This window comes from Heteronotia binoei, chromosome 4 (genome assembly GCF_032191835.1).
Source record: "Heteronotia binoei isolate CCM8104 ecotype False Entrance Well chromosome 4, APGP_CSIRO_Hbin_v1, whole genome shotgun sequence".
Taxonomy (NCBI): Eukaryota; Metazoa; Chordata; class Lepidosauria; order Squamata; family Gekkonidae; genus Heteronotia; species Heteronotia binoei.
The window spans coordinates 111,072,782-111,092,943 of record NC_083226.1 but is presented as its reverse complement, the minus strand read 5'-3'; the positions used below and the strand labels follow the sequence as shown (position 1 = coordinate 111,092,943).

The 20,162-nt window shown below is 43.9% G+C and overlaps 1 non-coding gene across 1 annotated transcript; it reads right to left on the bottom strand.

Annotated features, from left to right (window-relative positions):
• Nucleotides 1-2,312: 2,312 nt before the first annotated feature.
• LOC132570646 (U6 spliceosomal RNA) lies at nt 2,313-2,418 on the bottom strand. The gene has a single exon (XR_009555350.1). It is a non-coding gene; the product is annotated as a U6 spliceosomal RNA (small nuclear RNA).
• Nucleotides 2,419-20,162: the final 17,744 nt, after the last annotated feature.

Here is a 20,162-nt window from a genome sequence, read left to right as displayed (position 1 = left end):
ATAAGGATTAAGATTTACAGTAAACAGGAAAAATGAAGCATCAATATTTCTAAACAGGAACAATTAAACAACATTATTCTAAATAACCTAAGCAGCTATTATATTTAGCTCTTCTTTTCTGTTCTTATTTCATCTTTTTATGTAGCAAAAAATGTTCAAAGCGAGTCTGGAGAATCTCTTGTTTCATGTTGTTAGCTCAACATGTCCTAAGTCTACGGCAAGGTTACAAATTGTCACCTCAAACTATTATTCTGCTAGTGCTCACCTTTGTAAAACATGAATTTGGCTGAATTTCAATGGACATTTTTTTTCCTAAAAATGAAACATTATTGCCAAGTTCACCAACAGATAGGTCATTTCTCAGCATGGTTGCTCCTGAAATTTTCGAAGAGATTGTATGCATAAAGACAAGTATAACGTCAAAAAGACTTGCACAGGCTGTTGAAACTACAAGACCTTAATGTCCTTGCCTTGCTTATGATTTACAGGAGACTTTAATATGATTTGGGGACTGTGACAAAAAACCTAACATGTGCAGAACTTCAGTTGTCAATTAGACAGCATCATTGAATTTGTAAGAAACACACCAAGGGCATGTTTGTCAGCAAAATAAGGGATCAAGATAGTCTCCAGTGAATTGTCAGAGATACTATAGATCTGCAATTCATGACACTTGAGGGTCCATATCTCTCCTTCCCTCACTCATACCCATATCAGTATATCTGAATACATGGCATTTTATTTATTTATTTATTTATTTATTTATTTATTTATGTTTCGATTTATATCCCGCCCTTCCCACCGAGGTGGCTTTCTTCATTCTCCAATAATCTAGGAGAAAATCCCACAGAAAATACCTTTAAAAAATAAACTAAAAGTTATAATGACATTTGCATTCACATCTTTGATGAAGCAGAACCATATGATATTAGCCAGCTGCAGAAGTGGCGACTTTCATAATATATCTTCCTGTCTTCCCATCAATCATGCTGGGTCTTTCTAGGTACCCTTCAGAACATTTCCCATTATGCATGTGAACTTCCTGAAATAAATGATTTGAAAATACTTTACAAACCAAGTAAAATACAGTTTTCTGATATACTTTGGCAATAGAATAAATTGCTTTAAATTGAAGGTCCTTTTTTAACATTAGCAACAGATTAATTGTTAAAGAGTAAAAATAATGAAAAAAGGTTTCCAGCTGATCTCATAGCAGTTTGGTAGCAAAGTGCAAACTAATTTCATAGGCTGGTTAGCTAACCTTAGCCTTTCTACTTTCAAAAACAAGATCAAGATCAACTCATTAATTTGCTAAATGACTTGAAGGCTGAGGGTTTGTTCCTTTACTGGGAATTCTGAGTAATGGTCTGTCATCCACATTGAAAATGGTAGATGAGATACTTTAAAACATAGTAATTAATCTAGTATTTTTAGTTACACTGATTTTCACTTTTAGTTTAAAAATTAAATTTATTTGATCTAGGTGAGAGGAAGTTATACATGAACAACTGCTTTGTGATCAACAAGGTTTTTTTTTTTAAAGGATAGCATCTCTCTCAGATAGTAATAATAGGGCATTAAATGTCTCCATACCAAGTCCAGACAGTAGCAAGATCCTGAGTATTATAACAATATGGATATGGAGACATTTAATGCCCTATTATTACCTCAGTAAGAAGTCTTAAGAAATATAAAAGAATTCAATGAACTAAAAGCATCAAGATGAAATTTCAATTTTTGATTTCAATTTTTTTTTAATTTACTGGCACATACAGATTTGGCTTAGGGAAATCAAAGTTATCCGATGGGACAAAAAATAGCTTTTAACAAATGCTAGGAAAACAGCCCACCTTGTGTTGTTGGTTTTGTTTCTTTATTTTAATCTCTCTTTTTTCAAAGAAAAAGTGTGGGAGGAATAAGTAACAAGTAATAGTAACACTGTCTACAACATAATTGGATTCAAATAAGAATATCTTTAGAGTTAAAAATGTTTGATAAAGATATATTAGTATAAAAACCTGCCAAACAGAGTAGAGGTAACAGCCCAAACCAGGAAAGGGGCCCTACCTTACCACATACCATACCTCACTGCACACCAACATGCTTGGTCCCACCATGCACCATCTCAGGAACACAAACCAGCCACAAGTTCCCAGAGATCAACAGCCAAGGCAGCTCCCAGCACTACAGGCACATTGGTGAGGCCAGCCCTGAAGGCTGCACTGGGAACCCCAGCTGCCACTAGGGTTTCCAAGTCCCACTGTGGCAGGGGACTCCTCTTACAGCATGGCGTGATGACATCACCCAGAAGTGATGTCATTGCACCAGGCATGAATTTGCATGTCATCCTTGCACAGGGCCATGCTAATCTTCTCTGTATTGTTCCAAATTTAGTGTATGTGCTGCCAATTAAAGAAACTAGGTCTATGAACAACCATGAAATTAATAACGAGAAATAGGGTAATGCTTATCTGGAAACTTATTGTTCAAGACTGGAAAACTCTTTTACTGGATTTAAATAGAACATGCTCACCAACTTACTCAAGGATAAAATTATCAGTGAAATTTGAACCATCCATATATTTATATGTGTTGACCATCCCCAAACTCAGAAGATCTTACATGATGACCCGCTGTAACACTTCCAACTGCACAGAAAGATGGCTGTATTTTAGGCGTATCGCAAACCAACATCTTTGTAATTGTATGCAAAAGGTTGATTCTCTTATACATATCTTTTTCTATTGTCCTAAATATGAAACTGAGAGAGGGAAATTTTTAACAAAAGGGATGCTGAAATTTTCAACTTTTTCTGAATTCACAAAACTGATTTTGTTAAACAGCTTCTGCCACAAGTGTATAACAGATGTGGTAAAATTTTAACTGTAATTTCTAGTTGTAAATTTTCATCTCAGTTTTACTTTAATGTAACTTTTTATATGACCTATGAGCTTTTAAACCAAATAAGCAACTGTATGGACATTTCTGACATGGAATTTTCCTGACATAGGAAATGCACAGGGCACATCATGCCAGGGGTACTCTAGGACAGGGGTGTCAAACATGCACTTTGAGGGCTGAATCAGGCCCCCGGAGGGCTCCTATCAGGCCCCCAAGCAACTGGCTGTCATCTGCTTCCTTCTCCCTATATCTTGCTTACTTCTACATAATAACTTGCTTTGCAAGGCTTGCTCAATTGCACAGGAGCTACAGGGGAAAACCTCTATTTTATCCATTGGCTGAGGCTCCTCCCTTGGGGAGAAGTGGGGGAGTGAGAGTTTGCTTTGCCAGGCTCTCTCAATAGCATAGCAGAGCTACTGAGCCACACCTCTCTTCCTTCTGTTGGCTGAGGCTTCTCCCCCTTCCCCCAGTCATAGAATCATAGAGTTGGAAGGGACCTCTAGGGCAATCTAGTCCAACCCCTTGCACAATGCAGGTGTGACGGAAAGCAATGGGTTAAGCATAAGCTGAAGACGCACAGGGCTGCGTCAGGTGACCTGAGGGTGGGGGCAAAGTGCTCTGAGCTCTCAGGGAGGAAAAAAAAGTTAGTTTAGTGAGGGAAACTGCTGAGGCAGGAGTTCAGTCAGTTGGAGTCTGACAGAGTGGAGGCCTGTCAGAGAAGTCTGTCAGTGGGGACCTGACAGAGACTGAGAGGGTCAGTTAGTGCCGGCCAGAAGGGCTAAGAGGGCAGTTGATCCTGTGAAGAAGCTGGAGACGGAGACGGGGAAGTCTTCCAGAGACTGCCAGCTGGACAAAACCAGCCAAGAGGGCTGTGTGTGTGTGAGTCAGTTAAGACCAGAATGGTCACAGACACCGGGAAACTACTCTAAAGATCTAGTGAGGAGGTTGAGGGAGTGGATGTGGGTCTGAGACACCAAGAAGGGCTGAGAGGAGAGACTCCAGTCGAGGGGTGAGACTAGGCACATCAATCCCAAGAGGCCAGACCTTGGCTAGAGGTGGAGAGTGAGTTAAAGGGAACGGTGAACTGTGTAACTGTGAAAGATCCAAGGAAGAAAAAGTGATTGAAAAGCCTGAAACAGAACAAACATATAAGCCTGTGTAAATATCTCCCATATCCCCAGTTTAAGACTTTTTTTTACAATAAATCTGTGGTTTAAGTTAAAGTTCTCGTGAGCCTATATATTTTGTGGGAAGAATAAACAAAGCTGCTGGGGTCCCATCAACAGAACAAGTAAAAATACCCCGAAGAGACGAAAATATAGAGATCCAGTGAGGCCGTGAGGTGGGCGCTGCTATAATTGGTTGCCAGCGTCGGGATTTCGAAGGAACACCCCAAAATAAGTGTCACTAAGACACACAGAAAGTAGAGGGACACTGCAGTAAAGGAATTAATAAAGTTTTGTGAAAAATTCCTGTCAGAAATGGCTCCTCCTAAGAGAACTACCACAGCCACGGGGGATGGGCATACACAAGAAGAGATTCCTGAGGATAATCCTAGTCAGAGCATAGAGGCTATGAAAATACAGTTGGAATTGGCCAGAATAGAGGCAGAAAAAGAAATTCAGATGGCCAAGATTCAAGCAGAACACAGAGAAAGGGAAGCAGAGAGAGAGAAAGAATTGCAGATGGCTAAGCTGGAATCAGAGAGAGAAAGAGAGGAGAGAGAACGCAGAGAGAGGGAAGCGGAAAGAGAGAGAGAACATGAGGAAAAAATGTACAGTTTGAAACTCCAGGAGATTCAGGGAAGGCCTGAGTTTCAACGTGATACTAGAAATGAGAGGCGACTCACAGTAGAACAAAAGAAATTTCCCAAGTACCAAAAAGGGGATGATGTAGAAGCTTTTTTGTTTAATTTTGAAAGAACATGTAAAGATTTAAGAGTTGCTGATGAGGACAGAATGATTTATTTGAGACCTCAGATCTGTGGAGAGTTGAGTGAAATCTACTCTGAACTGAGGGATGAGGAAACTTCTGATTATCAATTGTACAAGGAAAGGGTCAGAGTCCGCTTTGGCTTAACAGCAGAGCAAAGCAGGAAAAAATTTAGAGAAATCAGAAGGAAGCCTGGAGAAACATACTCTCAACTAGGTTGTCGGTTAGACAGAGCCCTGAACAGATGGGTAGAAGGGAGTAAAGTTTCCACTTTAGAGGACCTGAAAAACTTAGTGGGCTTGGAACAGTTTTATAACCAAGTCCCCTCTCAGTATAGGTGGGTTCTGAGAGACAAGAAATTGAAGACAGTAGAAGAAGCAGCTATGATTCTAGATGAGATTGAATCAGATCTAGGGAGATCAATGTGGACTGCTCCAACTAAAAAACCCCGAGTCTGGAACTCTCCAGAGAAGTCTGGGGTGGGTAACAACAGCCCTGCAAAGCGGTCCAGTCCGCCTCCTTACAGAAAGACTCAGGCTGCTTGTTTCCAATGTGGGGGCATAGGGCACTATGCCAGGTTTTGCCCAGAAAAAGGAAAAAAGACCCCACCAGCTAAGACAGTTAAAATGGTACAGAGTCAGCAGAAAGAAGCAGAAACAAACCTCTCACTTCCAGAGAACACACCACCAGAAAGACCCGCTAGTGTTCTGAAAGTGTGGAAGGTACAGGAAAGCTTGGATGAGGAATATACTGAGACTGTGACAGTAAATGACAAGGAAGTCAAGGCTTATAGGGACACAGGGGCGCGTGTTACCCTAATACAGCCAGAATTAGTAAAAAGTCATCAGTATTTGCCTGGGAAAACTTACACCATAAAAGGCATTAAAGGACCTACATTTGAAGTGGCCCTGGCAGAAGTTCCTATCAAGTATAGAGAGTTCCAAGGTGATTGGATTGTGGGAGTCCTGAGTGACATAGGAACATCGCTTTTATTGGGCAATGATTTGGCTTCTGAGTTTAAGAGACAGCAAGCTAATCCTGTCAACATTGTTACCAGAAGCAGGCCAGAAGCAGCTCCTGAGGTGTGTGTACAGCAACCAGCAGAAGAAGAGGAAACAATGTTGCAGACCATCCCTGCTGCAGAATTCCTCAGAGAGCAGCAACAAGATGACAGCCTGAAGGAACTATGGCAGAGAACTGGGGTGAGTGATAATGAGATCACAATTGAACACCTATGCCAATTTAAAGTGATAGACCAGAAACTATACCGGGTGGCCTTAAAAAGAAAACATAACATAGTATGGGAAAGAAAGAAGCAATTAGTCCTGCTAAGAAAGTATAGGATGCAAGTGTTGGATTTGGCTCATGCATCACCCATGGCCTCTCACCTTGGCATCAATAAGACAAGGGACCGAGTGCAAGAACGGTTCTTTTGGCCAAATATGGGCAAGGACATAAGGGCTTTTTGCAAATCGTGTCAGGCCTGCCAAATGGTGGGGAAAGCTCTAGACAAAACTAAGGGTCTACTACAGCCAGTCCCTATAGTCACAGAAGCCTTTGGGAAGATAGGAGTAGATATTGTTGGTCCTATCTCCAGAGTGACCAGAAGGGGAAACAAGTACATCCTGACCATCGTAGATTATGCCACCAAGTTTCCAGAAGCGGTTCCACTTAAGGATATTGAGGCAAAGACAGTGGCGGAAGCCCTATTGACTGTGTTTTCAAGATTGGGTTTTCCAAAAGAGATGGTGACTGATTTAGGCACCACATTTATGTCAAATGTGATGCAAGAATTGTTAAGAGCTTGTGGAATCTGGCATGTGACCACTACAGCATACCACCCACAAGCAAATGGGCTCAATGAAAGGTTTAATGGCACCCTGAACCATATGCTAAAGACTTACGCATACAAGCATCCCAACGATTGGGACCAGAGGTTGCAACACCTGCTCTTCTGTGAGGAAAAGCCCCCTACTTTTCATACATGTGAACATCATGATCACCAGCATGGTTGCCAGGGTGCCTGGAGATTTGACTCTCACACCTCTGCTCTAAGAAGTGGACTTTGCTTACAGTTTCTAAGGCTTATATGGCAGCTTTGCATTCTACATCTCTGAAGAGTGTTAGCCAGAACTACAGGCATGCTCCAGCTGCTCCTTGTGTGCCCAGTCTTGGCCACTGCAGTGGAAGAAGCCAGGCCACCATGTTTCCAGCCTATCTCCATGGACCTAAAGCTAACAACAGCAGAATCCAGCTTGCTTTCCTGACCCAAGCATACCCTACCAGGCTGAACTCATTCCTTCTTAGTGGGAAAGTCACACGTACACACCCTGAGCCTGCAAGCAACTCATTTACCTCATGAATGGATTAATAGCTCCACTGTTGATCCTAATTGCTCAGCAATACCAGAACAATAAATCTTGCCCAGCAGAAGATGAGAAAGAGGAAGGACATCTCCTGTCTCCATCAAGTCTTTTGTCTACACCGGGTGGTACCTAGGCCAGCATTTGATTCCCTATGGTCACCTTCCCAGCTAATCCCATTTAATCTTAAGTATCCAGCCATTTCCATTCTCACCCTAGTCTAATACCTTGGAGCCGCCCCAGGCAGCATTGCAGCTTGGAAATTTCCAGCTTCACCAGACCAAGGTGAAGTTCATTGGTCAAAACTGGCATCCAATTAGGTGTCAGCAAGGGATGTCCAGCCTCCTTGGTCATCATAGAGCCTCCCCCTGCTCCTCCCTAAGACCTCCCAGTCCCTAAGGGTCTGAGGAAGCCTATTTAACCTCTGACCCAACTCCACTCATGTGTGCTTCTATTCAGCAACCCACCTTCCGCTGTCTAGATCCATCCCCAATTCTGGCCACAGTTTTGGGTCCATTTCCCCTGTCCTCTCATGTCGCCATTGGAACCTTCCTGGAAGAACTACGATGGTAAATATCGCCCTGTATGTCTACCCTGATATGTGTCCCTATCAATCTATCTATTTTTCCTAGACCTGTATGAATGTGTGAATGTTTTGTATTTTTACCTTGTGTGAAAGAACTTTTATATCAAATAAATTACAATTGATTTTACTAAATTAGAGTCCTTTATTGAGCATTGACTATCTGAATGGTCGAGCCTGGTATACACAGATAACAAAGATTCCTTTTTAGGGCCAGCTGTCTCTCAATCTAATTCCCCAATCTCATTTTGAGAGCAGTTTCCCTAACACTTCGGGTACAGGGAGGTACCCCAAGAAAGTTCCGGGTTCAGTCCATTTGAACTGTTGTATGGAAGGCAAGCCAGAGGACCCCTTGATGTTCTGAAAGAGGCGTGGTCCAGGAACGAGGACATCCAGGAGACAGATGTCATCTCTTACCTACACGAACTACAACAGCATCTGCAGGAGGTGAGGACGGCTGCTGCAGACAACATGAGAAGATCGCAACGACGGCAGAAGCAGTGGTACGACTCCAAGTCCAGAGACAGAGAGTTCAAGTCAGGAGACAGAGTACTGGTGTTGAAGCCCAGGAAGAAGAACAAGTTAGATGTGGCCTGGGAGGGACCTTATACCATCGCCCATAAGGTCTCCAACGTGAACTATGTAGTGAATTTAAGTGAAGATGGTGAACAATGTAAAGTGTTCCATGTAAATATGTTAAAACCTTATTTTGACAGGGGTAATTTGGTTTTAATTGCAAAGAAGGGAGAGTGTGCGGGAACTGAATTGTCGGGTTGGGGGAAAATATCCCAGGAAGAGACCCTTAAGGAGGTTCAGTTCGCCCCTTCTCTTAATGGAGAACAAAGAGGCCAGTTACAAACAATATTGGGAGGGTACAAAACAATTTTTTCAGATGTACCAGGTAAGACAAACCTAGCGTGTCACAAGATTGACACAGGGGATTCGAGGCCTGTAGCACTCCAACCATATAGAGTGACCGGCCCAAATGCCAAGTATGTACAGCAGGAGGTAGAAGAAATGTTGAAATTAGGTTTGATTGTACCATCAGAAAGTCCGTGGGTCTCACCTGTAGTCCTAGTACCCAAACCGGACAAAACCATGAGGTTTTGTGTGGACTACAGAAGACTGAATAAGATCACAGTACCGGATGTGTATCCAATGCCTCGCATAGATGAGTTAGTCGAGACAATTGGAGCTGCCAATTTTATTACCACCTTAGATTTGACAAAAAGTTATTGGCAGGTAGCTATGGATCCAAAAGATCAGCAGAAAACAGCGTTTGTAACCAAAGAGGGACTCTTTGAGTTTACTGTGTTACCATTTGGGTTAAGGAATGCTCTCTCCACATTCCAGAGAGTAATTGATAAGATGCTAGTAGGACTGAAAGAATTTGCGCTCGCATATATTGACGATATTGCTATTTACAGCGCTACATGGAAGGAACACTTGCAGCATGTGGCCATTGTGTTACAGCGAGTGAAAGATGCGGGTCTCACCATCAAGGCATCTAAGTGTCAACTAGCCATGGCTGAGGTTAAGTATTTAGGGCATGTGCTAGGAGGAGGTAAGATCAAAGCAGATTGGGGAAAGGTGCAAGCCATACATGAGTGGCCTAGACCCCAAACCAAGAAACAAATTCGAGCGTTTTTGGGCGTAGTAGGATACTACAGAAGGTTTATGCCTGAGTTTAGCATGATAGCAGCACCGCTATGTGAGTGCACCAAGAAGAAGAACCCTGATCCAGTAATCTGGAATGCAGAGTGTCAAAAAGCGTATGAACATCTGAAAGTGGTTCTGACCACTGAGCCAGTGTTGAAAACTCCAGAGTTTTCAAAGGAGTTTACCCTCTTTACTGATGCATCTAATGTTGGGGTAGGAGCAACACTAAGTCAGCAAGGAGAGGAAGGACTGTATCATCCAGTTCTGTATCTTAGTAGAAAGTTATTGGACCGAGAGCAACACCTCTCAGTAATTGAAAAAGAGTGTTTAGCGATTGTGTGGGCAATAGGTAAATTGAAACCATACCTATGGGGAAGGAAGTTTACACTGTGTACAGATCATTCTCCCCTGAAATGGTTGAACCAAGTTAAAGATACGAACAGCAAACTGATAAGATGGAGTTTACAGCTCCAAGATTACAACTTTGACATTCAGCATATCCCTGGGAAGCAAAATGTGATAGCAGATGCACTATCAAGAAGAATGTAAAATTTTAAAAAGAAAAGTCTGTTTGTATAGTAATGTTAAAGAGTATTAGACTGTATAACTGAGGAAGAATGTATATAATTTTGAAGTTGGTGTTATGACAAAAGTGTTATAACGTAGTGTAACCCAAGCAAGTGTGCCCATGTCCCATTGCTCAGCAAAAGGCTGAGACCTTTCGCCTTGCGCAATGTCTCAAAAGGGGGAGGGACATGTGACGGAAAGCAATGGGTTAAGCATAAGCTGAAGACGCACAGGGCTGCGTCAGGTGACCTGAGGGTGGGGGCAAAGTGCTCTGAGCTCTCAGGGAGGAAAAAAAAGTTAGTTTAGTGAGGGAAACTGCTGAGGCAGGAGTTCAGTCAGTTGGAGTCTGACAGAGTGGAGGCCTGTCAGAGAAGTCTGTCAGTGGGGACCTGACAGAGACTGAGAGGGTCAGTTAGTGCCGGCCAGAAGGGCTAAGAGGGCAGTTGATCCTGTGAAGAAGCTGGAGACGGAGACGGGGAAGTCTTCCAGAGACTGCCAGCTGGACAAAACCAGCCAAGAGGGCTGTGTGTGTGTGAGTCAGTTAAGACCAGAATGGTCACAGACACCGGGAAACTACTCTAAAGATCTAGTGAGGAGGTTGAGGGAGTGGATGTGGGTCTGAGACACCAAGAAGGGCTGAGAGGAGAGACTCCAGTCGAGGGGTGAGACTAGGCACATCAATCCCAAGAGGCCAGACCTTGGCTAGAGGTGGAGAGTGAGTTAAAGGGAACGGTGAACTGTGTAACTGTGAAAGATCCAAGGAAGAAAAAGTGATTGAAAAGCCTGAAACAGAACAAACGTATAAGCCTGTGTAAATATCTCCCATATCCCCAGTTTAAGACTTTTTGTTACAATAAATCTGTGGTTTAAGTTAAAGTTCTCGTGAGCCTATATATTTTGTGGGAAGAATAAACAAAGCTGCTGGGGTCCCATCAACAGAACAAGTAAAAATACCCCGAAGAGACAAAAATATAGAGATCCAGTGAGGCCGTGAGGTGGGCGCTGCTATAGCAGGAAACTCACGAAAACCTCCCCCTAAATTCATAGGATCTTCATTGTTGTCAGATGGCCATCTAGCCTCTGTTTAAAAACCTCCAAGGAAGAAGAGCCCACCACCTCCCGAGGAAGCCTGTTCCACTGAGGAATCGCTCTAACGGTCAGGAAGTTCTTCATAATGTTGAGCTGGAAACTCTTTTGATTTAATTTCAATCCATTGGTTCTGGTCCTACTTTCCGGGGCCACAGAAAACAATTCCACACCATCCTCTATATGACAGCTCTTCAAGTACTTGAAGATGGTGATCATATCACGTCTCAACTGCCTCCTCTCCAGGCTAAACATCCCCAGCTCCTTCAGCCTTTCCTCATAGGACTTGGTCTCCAAACCCCTCACCATCTTTGTCGCCCTCCTCTGGATCTGTTTCAGCTTGTCTATATCCTTCTTAAAATGTGGTGCCCAAAACTGAACACAATACTCCAGGTGAGGTCTTACCAGAGCAGAGTAAAGCGATACCATCACATGACGTGATCTGGACACTATACTTCTGTTGATGCAGCCCAAAATTGCATTTGCCTTTTTAGCCACCGCATCACACTGTTGACTCATGTTCAGCGTATGATCAACTAAGACTCCTAGATCTTTTTCACACATACTACTGCTAAGACAAGTCTCTCCCATCCTATAACTATGCATGGAATTTTTCCTACCGAATTGCAGAACTTTACTTTTATCCCTGTTAAAATTCATTTTATTGGTTTTAGCCCAGTTTTCCAGCCTGTCAAGGTCATCCTGTATCCTGTTTCTGTCTTCTACTGTATTTGCAACCCCTCCCAATTTAATATCATTTTATTGGTTTTAGCCCAGTTTTCTAGCCTGTCAAGGTCATCCTGTATCCTGTTTCTGTCTTCTACTGTATTTGCAACCCCTCCCAATTTAATATCATTTTATTGGTTTTAGCCCAGTTTTCCAGCCTGTCAAGGTCATCCTATATCCTGTTTCTGTCTTCTACTGTATTTGCAACCCCTCCCAATTTAGTATCATTGGAAAATTTAATAAGCATTCCCTCTATTCCTTCATCCAAATCAGTCCCCTGGGGAAAGAAAGAGCCAGAGCTTCCTTTGCCCAGTTCCCTGGATTCCATGGGAGAAATACAAAGAAAGCATCTTTAAGACCAATGAGTGCTAATGTTTTAAGAATGAGGTCTCATTTATGGTCTCATTTATGTCAGATCTGGCCCTCATAACAAATGAATTTGACACCCCTGCTCTAGGATTCATGATAGTGAATCCTAGAGTGTCCCCAGTGTGATGTGCCCGGTGCAATGATGTCATTCCAGGTGATGTCATTACTCAGGGCACATCATGTGATCTGCCACAAAGTACCAGAAGGCATGGTAACGAGAGGTCATACAGCTCTCTCTGGTGATAGTGAGGGCCACATTGGCACACTCCACTACCAATTCATACAGGAGTACCTTTTCTGCCTCAGTTCAGTAGCAGAGCACTGCTGGGTCATAAAACACTGGAGAAAATGATATGCAACATAGCGTTGAGCCAATTGCCCTAAAATATGGTTTTGGGGAATTTAGAGTGATGGGCAATCAGCCTTTTAGCGAGATCTAAAAACCTGTTTATACAGAAGTCATCTGCTTTGAGACTTACAGTCCCAGCAACAAGGCAAGATGGTCTAATAATCAATAGGGTGTTTTATTTAAGGAATAAGGGCAAACATACAAGGGTATAAAATCATATAACATACATGCAGGCCTAATTGATAGAGATGTAACACAAGGGTAAAAACATAGACAGGGTATATGACCTGATCCTGGTGGCTTAGGATCCAGTCACAACTAGAAGATATAGACATGCACTGTGATGTGCCATGCCTGATGCTCCTTACTTAGAGTAGGGAGGGAGGAACAATCTGGTTACATACTGTTCATTGTCTAAAGTTCCGTTTGACAAAGACTTGGGCGGTGTGGCAGGACCCATGCCTAAGCTGAGATTGATTGCCTTATGTAGATGTAACAGCTGTTGAGTACGTGAGCCTCTCGCTTCTCTGTCATGGAGTCTGGCACTGCAGGAAAATGGTCACTGATGATGTTAGCCTACCAACATGGCTTTCATGGTCAAGGCTGGAAACCGCTTGCCCAGACAGTTCCTGGCGACCTGACTTCTTCCACTGCAACGGCCGAGATGGTGCACACACGGAGTGGCTGGAAACCCATCTGTACTTCTGTCTAGCTCTCTTCCAGAGATATAGAGTGCTATTGTAATGCTGAGGCTGTTAGTATTCACATAAGTCTCTTATAAAATGGTAGATAAAACCCACGTTTCACAGCAGATGTGTGTGAGTTGAATCTTCAGGCACCCTGGCAACCAAACGGGTGATTATTTATTTATTTTTCGTACTTTTATCCCGCCCTCCCCAATGAAGCCGGCTCAGGGTGGCTAACAACAATTTAACATCAGACAGTAAAAACAATAAGCAAACAATTACATTAATAATCTGTTATCAATTAAACAATTTAAACAATTTAAAACAGTTTAAAAGTATTAAAACAATTTTTGGTGCTAAAGTTGGTACAGTACATTCAGCGATGTTGGGCATCTACGTAGTTGGGCTGAAGGCCAGCCAAAATAGAGTTGTTTTGCAGGCCTTGTGGAACTGGGCAAGGTCCCGCAAGGCCCTCACCTCTTCTGGGAGTTAGTTCTACCAGTGGGGGGCCGCAATTGAGAAGGCTCTTTCTTGGTAGCCTTCAGTCTCGCCTCTCTTGATGTCCATATATAACTGAAATTAGGGGGCTCTTGCTCACAATAGCCAGGCTACAGGGGGACATAGGTTGGGGGTATGGGGACTCTCCATGCAGCCCATACACTAATGAGCCCCCTTCACCAGTCACCACATGGTCTCCACTACAGCCATGGCCATTCCACTGGCTACCACTGCCAGGAATCTAGACAATTGACAGCTGGAGGGTCATGCAGCATAGCTGATGAGCCCATAGCATTAATGTGCCCTGAGCCTGATTCAGCGAGGAGGGGGAGATATAAATAAAATAAAATAAATGAAGCCCGTCTTCCCCTTGCTGTATGCTTGGATGGTACAGCACCACCTCAGCAGATCCTGCAGCTTCCTGATGATATTGGCCTTGAATATTTTCACCCAGACAGATCTGAATTGCAGGCACTGCACCCTGCTCTGTAGAAGAAGTCACTTGCCTCCAGGGCCATCCTCATGTTGAATGAGGTACTATTTTTCCTATGCTTCCTCACCATGTGTTCATTCCAGGAGGTTGTGGCTGAGGTCCTGGAGATGACCCAATCCTTCACAGCTTTCTAGATGCTATGCTGCTGCATCTACAAAGCATGTGCATTTCCATATGAAAGGAGTAGAGCTGGTCACACTGGATCAGATCAAAGGTCCATCAAAGACAGCACTCTGTTCATACAGTGGCCAACCAGCTGCCTTTAGGGAGCCCAGAAACAGGATGACATCATTCATGGCTATACTGGTGGTTCTGCAAAAAAATGGAGACCCCGTTGGACCATGCCACAACTTTCTAGCAGTGTCTGGAGACAGAGGTGGTCAGCCTGCAAGTGCTCCTGCACAAGATGGAGTGGCACATATGTGGCCTCCTGGGAGCTATCATACGTCTGCTATATGGCTGCTGATCTATGTACTTCAAGGTCATTAGGAGTCATTTGCACTGGCTTGTACCAGCCATAGACATTGCCATGTGATCACTGATGGGTACCACATGAGGTGGTAGTTGGCATCCTATGCCTGGCAGGTACATATTGAGAAGAGCCTGGGGCCATGTCATGGGTCCAATGGCTTAGGGTTTGGCGAAGAGGTCATCAGGATGGCATGTGGTCTTTCTGCTGCTATGTATCGTTCCAAATACCAGCAGTTTGGTGGCATGTGACTGGATTGCTGGACAGGTCCCATTTGAGGAGGAAACATGTCAACAGTGTTACACCTAAGGGCTGTGGCCAAGCATTGGGGATTAGCTGTGCCACCTCACTCTACAGCAATCCTGGCTTGGCAGTGAAGTGGTGCTCAGGAAGCTGTGGTTGGCACCAGGTCTCTGACAGCCAGTACTGTGCTAACACCTGTCCCAGAATTGTCTTCCACAGTTTCTCAGGTGTGGCTTGGCTGAGAATGGGTGGGATGAGAAAAACAAGGGTGTGGATGGAAAAGATGACAAGTGCAAGGATATTGAACTGAATTTGTTCAGAACTTGCATGTCTTGGCCATGGCTACTGTCCTGAGGCACTGCTGTCAGGTGGCAGCCTCCTGTTTTGGCTGGTCTGGCTTAGTATGAACACCTGGGTATGCCTTTGGAAAACCAGTTTGGTGTAGTGGTTAAGTGTGCAGACTCTTATCTGGGTTTGATTCCCCACTGGGTTTGATTCCCCACTCCTCCACTTGCACCTGCTGGAATAGCCTTGGGTCAGCCATAGCTCTCGTAGGAGTAGTCCTTGAAAGGGCAGTTGCTGTAAGAGCTCTCTCGGCCCCACCCATCTCACAGGGTGTCTGTTGTGGGGGCAGAAGATATAGGAGATTGTAAGCTGCTCTGAGTCTCTGATTCAGAGGGAAGGGCGGGGTATAAATCTGCAGTCTTCTTTGTGGTGGTAACGGGCAATCTCTGTGAGTGTACTTGGGTCTACAAGAGTCTGATGGCCCTTTGTGGTTTGTTCCTTCCTTTTAAATGAGTTGTGCTCTTATATGGTGTGTCTATTATCTGAATATGTATTCAAGCCACAACTGTGGTGTGAGATGCTAAGTCCCACAGTCATAAGACCAGCCAGTATAGCCCTGTGCTGTGCAACTTGGCAAATGGCCTGCCTGTGAACTGAACAGGATTTATATTGGCTGCTAGGAGCCTGCATTGGCTTGGGAGGGGGAGGGGTCTGGCAGAGACCTATGGGTGTGGCAAGGTTCATGGCATCCTTCAGCTTTTTGTTTTCCTCAGGGCACTAAGGGAATGTTGGCTCATGGAGGGGCCTTGCTGTTCCCTGACTGGATAGGCATCTGAGGGCTATACCACAGCTGTGGCCATATATATATAGACTCAAATTGCCCTTGTATAGTGCAAATGCAACTTAGTTCATTGACTCAAAGTTCTCTGACATAACTTGAAGTGAGACAGATGAACTCATGTGTATTGATATCCTCTGTTTCATGAAGTGCTTATCCAGAAAGACAGAGGTGACTACAAAGACTAGGTTATTCAGTAAATGTACTCCATATACTAATATAACAAAAGCACAGTCAAAACATTTCATCCCAAGTGGCATCTTGTGAAACAGTGGCATTGATTTCAGGTTTTCTTTTGTTAATATTCAGTTTTAAGGGCTAGATGTTTAAGATGCCTGATTTTCTCTAAAAGCTGTGGATTGCAGTTTCATTGCTTCCAAGTCTACTATAGAAGACAGGCTTTGGAGCACAAAACAATTTTAGCAGTGTAATTTTCTGACATCTACATGCCAAACTGTAGTTGCCAAAATCTCTTCCTGTACACAAGTATGTGGTGTTTGACTGAAAGGGTGAATGGTGAACCTTATCTTCAAATTTCACTTCAGCTAGGAATCACTGGATGTCCTGAGGCAAGCAATTACTACCAGTGCTGGCCCTTGACTGTCTGGCACCCTAGGCAAGACTAACTTTTGGCACCGTCACCCCCCCACCCCCACATTTATAATGTTACTCAGTCACATGGAGGCACCCAATTCGGTGCCCAGAAGGCCAGTGCCCTGGGCAATTGCCTAGTTTGCCTAGTGGTAGGAATGCCCCTGATTACTACTTGCTTTAGCCCCCCCCCCCCAATAATCCAAGAATGATGGAAGTGGTTTATGTTGCAAGGATAACTAGGGCTCAAACAAAACCTAATACTGGATAGTTAAAGAGCTTTTCCACATGAGTTTACCTGAGCTCAGGTACAGCTGCCAGTTGTTACCTGCACCTGTTCTCAGGCAGTAGAGTGGCAAGGGGGAAAAAGGGGAAGGGGTGATATTGCAAATATGATAATATCACTTCTGGTCACAGCATTCATGATGCTCTAGGAATTTTTCCAGTCTCTGTGGTCTTTACTATAGAGATTGGCAGAATTTCTAGTAAGTTACTGATGTGGTGATATCACTTCCAGGTGATCACCTGGAAGTGATGTTGCTATGTAAGCGATGCTCCCCTCCCCTAAAAGTTCCCCAGTTTACCCCTAAAGGTTCCCCAGAGGCTGCTGGATTAGAGCTGGCAACCGTAGCTCAGGGTTTAAATTGTTCTGCAATCCATGCAAAGTAGCTGCATGTGCTTTAATCTGCATGCCATAAAGATTTATGTGTGCAAAGCTTTTGTAGTTACTTTGCATAGGTAAAGCACAGTAAAACTGAGACCTTGAACGTGTGCAAAGTCCCACAAGGAAACTCTTAGCCTCGCAAGCTCCATGTTTAATTGACCCTGATATAATGCAAGTGCAGTATTTTAAATACTCTGAAGTGCTACTTGAAAGCTATGTTTTAAAATAATTGATTTCAACAAGAGAACTAAGGGTATGGTTAAATCTATTTATCTGGAAACACAGGATTTGGCTAGAGAATGCCCTATATTTAAACTTTTTCTTTTTACTTTACTCCCACACTATATTGGAATTGCCATCTTGCTGCTCACATACTACTGTGCTAATGCACTTTTCATGGCATACTACTCCAGTTCTGCAATGAGGAGAGAAAGAACAAATAAGAACAAAATCTTGCAATCACCAGGATAAATTTCTATCTCTGGAAGAAAATTGGCCCCATTGTAACATACACACAGTCAATTATTCTAATTTATTTTCACTAAAATAAAAATAAACTATTTTTTAAGTATTTCAATTGTTTTTTTTTATGCTAACTCAAGTAAAAGATTAAATGCTGAGAACTTAGCAAGTAAAATATTAAAAGGAGCCCTTTGTAAAAATATAGAAGATAAAGAAGAAGGCCATAGATTTATACCCCATCCTTCTCTCTGAATCAAAGTCTCAGAGAAGTTTACAATCTCCTTTATCTTTTTTCCCCACAACAGTCACCCTGTGAGGTAGGTGGGGCTGAGAGAGCTCTCCCAGATGCTGCCCTTTCAAGGATAACTCCTGTGGGAGCTATGGCTGACCCAAGCCATTCCAGTAGCTGCAAGTGGAAGAGTGGGGAATCAAACCCGGTTCTCCCAGATAAGAGTCCACACACTTAACCACTACACCAAACTGGCTCTATAAGAAGAGACCAGCTGGAAAATAAATAGTGGTCCTTCTAATGTGGAAATCTTAGGCTTGCTAGCCCCCTGCTGGAGGTGGGGGTTCCCCGTCCTCAGTAGGTGTTTCACCACCACTGATGAACTGGCTGGAAAGGAGAAAATGGGTCCAAAGATGGGGGAATTCTGGCATATTAAGAACCTGGAAGGTTAAATAAATACAAATCTAGGGTCAGTTCCTAAAAAGAATAAATGTGGAACATAAACACAAAAATAATCACAATACATGTATTTATTACAGAATAATTTAAAAACACTTATGGGTCCAACTATAGCCTCAGTATAAGACAAAACCGTGCAATGTACACAAATGAAAGCTAATGAGACCCAACATGTTTTAACCTAAATAGCCTTTTTCAGGAGTCAGGCACAGACAGTACACTTAAATTCAGTATAGTAATGGTTTATTATGGTTTATTTTCTGAGTGCTGTTGTCTGTTTATAAAACGTTTTTATTGTATTTTATTGTTTTATCATATGTTGTACTCTGCCCTGAGCCCTACGGGGAATGGTCAGAATAGAAATATACTAAAATAAATAAAATAATAATAATATAAATGGTTAATAAATGTAGGAAAAATGAATTTTAAGTTTATAGTCAATGATGTAAGGCATAGGAGTATTATGGAGGCCTCATGGGATATCAACTTGTGTCATGATCAGGAGCATATAACCTGGGTAGTGTGTCAGTTATATGCCTTCCTATTTTGATCCAGAAGATACAGTCTCAAGAACAATTCAGAGCCAATGTGCTATAACAGTGCTTGGCCATGAACAGTGTTATGTCTTGAAACATAAGCTAATGTGCCGCATGGCGACCACTACAGAGGCGACCCAGGGAAACCCATGGGTCCCGTGGCGGGAAGTTTAACTGGCCAGTATTGGACTGGTCAGACTGGGGTGCAGTTCCGGGAAATGTATATAAGCGGGACCCGGCCCGCATGTTCCCTCTCTTGTAATGTACCACCGAATAAAGCATGTTGCCTTCAACCCGTCTTGCAATTCAGTACATTACAATGGCGACGAGGATGGGATGCTAGCCAGGTAACTCCCGAAGAGGACCATTGCGGAGCTGGCCGGAGACGAAGAAGGCACACCGTCCAGGGAGACGGAAGCAACCGCCACCGCAGCCACCATGGCTAACCCAAGCGGAGCGATGGGTTGCCTCGAAGAGTTCAACCCCACTAAACCAGAGAGGTGGGAGACCTACACGGAGCGGGTCAATTCCTACCTGCGAGCAAACATGATAACGGACGACAGCCGGAAAAGAGACGTGCTCCTGAGCGTCTGCAGAGAGGCCACATTCGAGATCACCAAGGGTCTCTCGGCCCCCGCGATAATCATGGAGAAGACATATGAGGAGATAGTCCAACTCCTTACGGGGCACTTCTTGCCCCAACCCTCAATCATCACCCGCCGATTCCTCTTCCACAAGAGGGACCAAGGGCGGGAGAGATGTCAGCTGAATACCTGGCTGCTCTCCGCCAAATCGCGGGAAACTGTAGCTTCAACAAGCTAGAGGAAGCCCTGAGGGACCATTTTGCCTGGGGCCTGAGGGATGAAAGACTACAGCAGAAGCTCTTCGCAAAGGAAGAGCCCACCCTCCAGGGCGCATTCAACGAGGCCACCGCATTCGAGAGAGCCACTAAAGCCACCCAGCCCGAGGGCAGAAGCCGTCTACCAGGAGGAGATGGCGCAGAGCCACCCAGAGGAAGAGGAGACGCACCAGCTATGCTGCCCATCGGGGACAGGACCGAGAACGACCCAGCGGCCACGAGCGATGGAGAAACCAACCATCACCAAGTGCGCAAGCTGCAGGGACCTGCACGAGCGTCGTGACTGCTCCTATCGCAATGTGGACAGCAGGAACT